Genomic DNA, 5,921 nt, shown 5'->3' on the forward strand with positions numbered 1-5,921 from the left:
GTGCAATGCCAAACTGAGTAAAGCTTAGAGTCCGAGTACGGAGGCTGAGATAGCTGAGATGAGTCGGATACCATATGCTTCCGTTGTTGGCTCGATCATGTATGCTATGACTTTTACTCGCCCTGATGTGGCCTTTGCTTTGAGCATGGTCAACAGATATCAAGGGAATCTGGGCAAGGCTCACTAGACTGTGGTAAAGAACATTCTCAAGTACCTGCGGAGGACTAAGGACTGGGTCCTTACTCTCGGTGGGAGTGATGACTTGAGAGTGGTGGGGTATAGTGATGCCAGCTTTCAAACCGACAGGGATAATTTCTGCTCTCAGTCGGGCTGGGTCTTTACCCTGAATGGAGGAGCAATAACTTGGAAAAGTTCCAAGCAGGAGACAGTAGTTGATTCAACTTGCGGATCAGAGTACATAGCAGCAAGCGAGGCGGCGAAGGAGGTAATATGGCTGAAGAACTTCATCAGAGACCTTGGAGTTGTACCAGCTATAAAGGAGCCTATGGAGATTTTCTGTGACAGCGAGAGTGCAGTTGCCTTAGCCAAGGAACCAAGGGATCATGGCAGATGCAGACACATCGACAGAAAGTACAACTTCATTAGACATCGAATAGAAGAAGGACTCCTCATGGCAAAGAGGGTGTCGTCTGATGAGACCCCAGCAGATCCCCTCACGAAGGGACTGAGTAGGGTTAAGCATCTACAACATGTGAGGCGCATCGGGCTGAAGGACGATATTAGTTTTAATGATTAGATAGCTTTCGAAACTTGTAATAGTTGAAATGTAATTGACATTTGATGCTTAAATAAAAGGTGTTTTTTATTTACTAGTATGGTACTGTCTTGTGTCAATCATTTACCATTGTTTCACTTTGCATGTTTTGACTTCCAGAATAATTATATTATTCAAACTATCCACAGTCGATCATACGTTGGAAGTAGGTATTGAAACACGACTGTCATGAATTTGGCTTGTAGATTTGTCTGAATTGTGTTAGTCATAGAAAAGTTTGCTGCAACATTCATGAGTGCTGATAAGGTCTGAGTATTGGATTAAACCTGCGCTCACTTGTATCACTTCATGGAATTTATCTCGAGTGATCGTGAGACGGTAATATCATATAAGTCTTCAAACCAAGAGATATGAGTTGTTGACTATAAGTTGCTTGTGCATTGATAGTACGAAACCGCTTCAGTAACTTGATGCTATAAAACGTGATGTTGTGTATAATTTGATGAATAGTTAGTACAAGCATATGAGTCGAAGTTTATCTGTTACTTTTAGTCCTTGGAGGACTAAAAGCGATATCTTGGGCCCCTCGATGATTTTTTTGACTCATGTGTCGGGCCCGGTCAGAACTAAATTGATGTGTTTGATTAAGTTCTATGTGAAACAAATCAGAGATCGAGAAACAAACTGCTGGACAATAAATATGACGTTGTTCCATGTATTTGTCCGGCTGATATCTTGGAAACAGAGGATTATATGATCACTTATCTAAAATGGAGCGTCTCAGTTCGACATAGGCTTTTAAGAGCTACAATTGCTAGTCGGTGTTTTAAGTCGTACTTGCAGTTATAGTTATTAGACTTATCCAAGTGAGAGACTGTTGGATTTAGTGTCTAAGCCCATAACTATAATTGGTATGTACTTGACCCGAGAGTAGCATGGTCCATTTGGGTTGCATGGCACCAGAACAATTTGTAAGGATGGACTTTTGAGAAGAGGATATTTATGATTTATTAATATATTATAAGTTCTAACATATTAATATGAAATCATATTATTTAATTAGTATTGATCAAGAATTAATTTTGAATTAATTTTGTGATCAAAAGAGACTAATTAAATATAAGGGGTTGATTTGGTAAATCATTCATTCTTATGGTGTGGGCCAAAGATCCATGATTCTTTAGGTTGGGCTAAACCCATGTGACAACCCATGGATGATCCATGAAGATTTAAACCCATGGAGCATAATGAATGTGGAAGGTCATGCCCATTAGGGTTTAAATGGTGTAACCCTAGTTTTGCCACACTATATAAGAGACCCTAAGGCTACCAAAATCGGCACCTAAGTGTTCTTAGAAGAGTGCTAGCCGATTTTTGTGAAGCAAAGAATCCTCTCTCAAGTCCTCCATTGTTGGTGGTGTTGTATGAAGCATTTGAGGCATCAAACTTGTGGTGCTAGGCTCTTAAAGGTCCAAGAAATCAAGCTACAAGAAAAGGTATGTGTTCTAACTAGTTTTTTTTGTTATACAAGTACCCATGTATGTATGCTAGTTAGGCTAATGCTTTGGAAAATCATTTTGCATGTATATTTAGAGAAAACATAGATCCAAAGCATTTAGGGTTGTATATGCACCTTAAGGTTGTTAGGATGCTCAAAACCCTTCAGGAAGTTCTTCCCGGAAAATGTAAACCTTAAAGTTAAACTACGGGAACATGTTTCTAAGCAGTGGTGTTACGGTATTTGGACTCTCCAATCACTGTATTTCAATCCTTTTGACACATATATAGGGACGAAGATTGCAAAAACGTATGCATCTTCTGAGTGCCAGCTCGCCGAAGGAGGAAGGAACGTTGTGAGGAACGAGTATGGGCTAAGAACTTAAAATAAACATTCAACCTCAACAACAACAATCTCAACAAAAAAAGGGAAGGCTGATCCGAGAAGATGGACAGAAAAAGATGAAATTGAGTTAGCAAAGGCATGGGTCGACATTTCCGAAGATGGTGAAACGGGAAAGGGTCAAAATCGTGGTCAGTTTTGGTTACGTATCACGAAGCGATTTTGTAAAGGAATGGGTTGAGATCCAGATTATCGGACCTCCGACCAATGTAACTCGAAATGGAATCTTATGAACAAACTCGTGACACATTGGAATGGAATTTACAAAAACTTTTAAAAACAATGGGCTAGCGGAGAAAGTGAAGCGGGTTTGTTGAAAAACACACACGCTACATTATAAGATGATATGCTAAAGCCTTTTAAGTTTATTCATGTGTGGGAAGTTGTCAAAAGAAGCATTAGGTGGAGGGAACTTGCAACACATGAAGAAATTGCTAATCCGCCAAAAAGAAGCCGAACATCTTTATATTCGAGCTCACAACAAGTATCATCGGATGGTCACGTAGGCGTTAATCTTAATGATGATAACGATGACATCAAAGAAATACGCCTGCCTCCTCCTCCAATGGGAAGGGACGAAACAAAAGCTCGAGGAAAAGAAAAAGGGAAAGCGACATCTTCAAATTCGTCAACTTTAGAGAGGCATATGGTTCAAACCGTCCGACTCACAGAATATTCGTTCTTAATGCAATATATGAGACACTTCGACCCCGAAGATCAACAAAAAATACCAAGTTTCACAAAAATCTCATTTTAACACTGTAGTCAAGTTGGTCACTTCTTTTAATAATTTGTTACAAATCTAACACTTAACCGGTCAATCTAGTTAACAACAAATGTGGTTGGTTGACGTATTACTTTTAATTATGTGAGGTGCTAACATGACATGACGATGTGACAATATTTTGTGACATCATATACTCTCCTGAGTTTTTTCTTCACCGGAAAAGAATTCAGCTCTGCCTTTAACATCGTGGTGGATCCATAAAAAAAGAAATCTAACTTGGGTCTAACATTTTAATGAAAAATGTTTTTCTCTCAAGCTTTGATAATTTAATGACACAGCATAAATTAAATAAATTCTTTTTTTCTTAGAATGCTAACAATCAAGTGGAGTCCACACACATCCCTTGGGGTAATGTGGATCTTCCACTAAGTAGTCAAGCCAGTTTCAAGGGTGCAAGGGGTGATGGACCTTGCCGAGTACTCAGAACGGAAGAGGGAGTGGAACGTGATGGATGGGTGGCAAGTTTCGGCGACAATGAGGTCTCTAAATAGCCGGTTTCAAAAGGACAAACACAAAATAAAAAAACAGAACAAAAAGAATAAAGATTGGTAAAATGGTAATCTGATAAATATTTATCAACCATATTTAATGGTTTTAATGGGAGGGACTGAATCTGAAACAAAAATGGAAAGACAATCGAAATAGTGGGAACATATAAAAAATTGGACAAAACTTGCTGTTTTGTGTAAAGCACAAAAACCAAATTTGTAATCTGAGATACTTATAATAATGCTACACCACTTGGCGATTTGTCGACCATGTTGTTTAGATACAGGAACTGGTGAGAGATGCGCTGCTTGATGAATGGTTTTGGATAATAGTAGCAACACCAAGTGAATATATATAAGATGTGGTGGAAGACTAGTAAGAGGCCACCGGCATCTTTGAGGGGAGAAAGGGCATGGAAGCTTCGGAAATGAGTACATGAGTAACTTGTCTCATTGATGGGCGGAGATGTGAATCAGGGTGCGCACACCATAACCCAACAATCATCAAACGCTTGATCTGTTCTTCCTCATAATCTGATCCTAGCCGTGGATCTGTTGCTTCTAACAGAGTCCCAGCCCCGTAGAGCTCCCAAACCCATTCTACTAACCGTATTTGGTTTTCTTGAGCATTATATACGATGGGTTTTCTCCCACAAGCTATTTCCAATGCAACAACTCCAAAGCTATATACATCAGATTCTCTTGTTGCCATGCCGGTAGCTGCAATTTCAGGAGCCATGTAACCCAAGGTTCCAGCCAACATGGTTAATGTCTTTGAGCCTTTTTCGTGGTCAACCAACTTCGCTAACCCGAAATCGCCAAGCTTGGTGTTGAAATTTGAGTCCAACATCACGTTACTCGATTTGATATCTCGATGCAAAACACATTGCTCCCAGTCTTCATGTAGATACAACAAAGCAGTGGCCAAGCCGCGGGCTATTTTGTACCTTGTGGCCCATGTCAACAATGTCTTTTCCTTGAAGAGATGCAAATCTAAGCTTCCGTTCTCCATGAACTCGTAAACAAGCATGAGTTCTCCTTTCTCGTGGCACCATCCAGTGAGCTTCACCAGATTTTTGTGGCTCAATCGGCTAATGATGTTTATTTCTGATGCAAACTCTTTAGGCCCCTGGTCGGATTTTTTTGACAACCTTTTCACTGCAACATACTTCCCTGAATTTTCCATAAAACCTTTGTAAACCTCTCCAAAACCTCCCTCTCCTAGCTTCTCTTTCCCATCGAAGCCACGAGTTGACTGAGCTAATTCACCGTAAGAGAATCTTCGAGGCCCAGTGCCCATTTCGAATTCACTATCCGTCTCCAAACCAGATCCAAGTTTCTCCACATCCTTAGTCTCCACAACAGATCTAAGGTCCTTCACTTTTCGTGTCTTCTTTTTCCTCTTTATAATCACCCAAGAAACGAGTGCAAAAACAATAGTCAACAAAACTAAAATAATAGACAGTATTAGGGCAACAGTTGGCGGAAGCGTCAAAAAAAATAAACAAATAGAAAAAGCTAAAATAACAAATCCCAGATACATCCCGTCACTGGATTTGTGGCTGGTTGTACCCAAATTCAGAAACTTGTTACAAATTTAAGTTTGAACCTTTAATGTTTGTAGGTGGTTGTTCATCACAATTAACATGGATATATATAACCAAAGAACCATCCTCAACTCAACTGCCGTATTGAAACTCATACCAAGACTCAAGTCAGTCAACCCGTGCCGTTTTATGCATGTGTGGGACGTGGGCATGTCTGTGCCAAGCAAATCCTTGTCTAATGAATTAAGTTTGTTTATTAAGAGAAACTTGCCATGCATCTTCGTGAGGACACCATTTGAAGTATGATTTTTAAAACTTTTCAGTCAATGCGATATCAAAAATGAGATCGTCTACAATAGGTTCCATCGCACCTCAGCATTTTCCTAGAAATTTGCTCCAAGTTATATGGAGATAATTAAGATTGCCATCTAGAAGTGGTGTTATGACTATTTCAATTCTTGTT

The 5,921-nt window shown here is 39.7% G+C and overlaps 1 pseudogene; it reads right to left on the reverse strand.

Annotated features, from left to right (window-relative positions):
- Positions 1-4,029: 4,029 nt before the first annotated feature.
- On the reverse strand, positions 4,030-5,522 carry LOC145137393 (L-type lectin-domain containing receptor kinase IX.1 pseudogene; annotated as a pseudogene).
- Positions 5,523-5,921: the final 399 nt, after the last annotated feature.

The sequence above is a fragment of the Lactuca virosa genome, chromosome 9 (assembly GCF_052849685.1).
Source record: "Lactuca virosa cultivar CGN04683 chromosome 9, Lactuca_virosa_CGN04683_v6, whole genome shotgun sequence".
Classification (NCBI taxonomy): domain Eukaryota; kingdom Viridiplantae; phylum Streptophyta; class Magnoliopsida; order Asterales; family Asteraceae; genus Lactuca; species Lactuca virosa.